The sequence below is a fragment of the Octopus bimaculoides genome, chromosome 5 (genome assembly GCF_001194135.2).
Source record: "Octopus bimaculoides isolate UCB-OBI-ISO-001 chromosome 5, ASM119413v2, whole genome shotgun sequence".
NCBI classification, from domain to species: domain Eukaryota; kingdom Metazoa; phylum Mollusca; class Cephalopoda; order Octopoda; family Octopodidae; genus Octopus; species Octopus bimaculoides.
In genome coordinates this window covers 117872521-117872891 of record NC_068985.1, presented here as the reverse complement: position 1 = coordinate 117872891, position 371 = coordinate 117872521, and positions in this window count along the sequence as shown.

The window sequence follows — 371 nt, the reverse complement described above, 5'->3', positions numbered from 1 at the left end:
ATATACATGTATATGTATATATATATGTATATACATGTGTATATACATATGTATATATATACGCACATATATATAGATATATATATTTATAAATATATGCGTATATAAATACACACATGCTCACTCATTCACACACATACAAATATAAATATATACATATGTATGCATACAGATCTCTCTCTTTCTCTCTCTCTCTCTCTCTCTCTCTCTCTCTCTCTCTCTCTCTCTCTCTATATATATATATATATATATATATATATATATATATATATATGCGTGTATATGCATATGTGCGTATATGTATATATAAAGATACATATGTATATAGATTGCATATTTGCATAGATGTATGTATACACATACATACACAC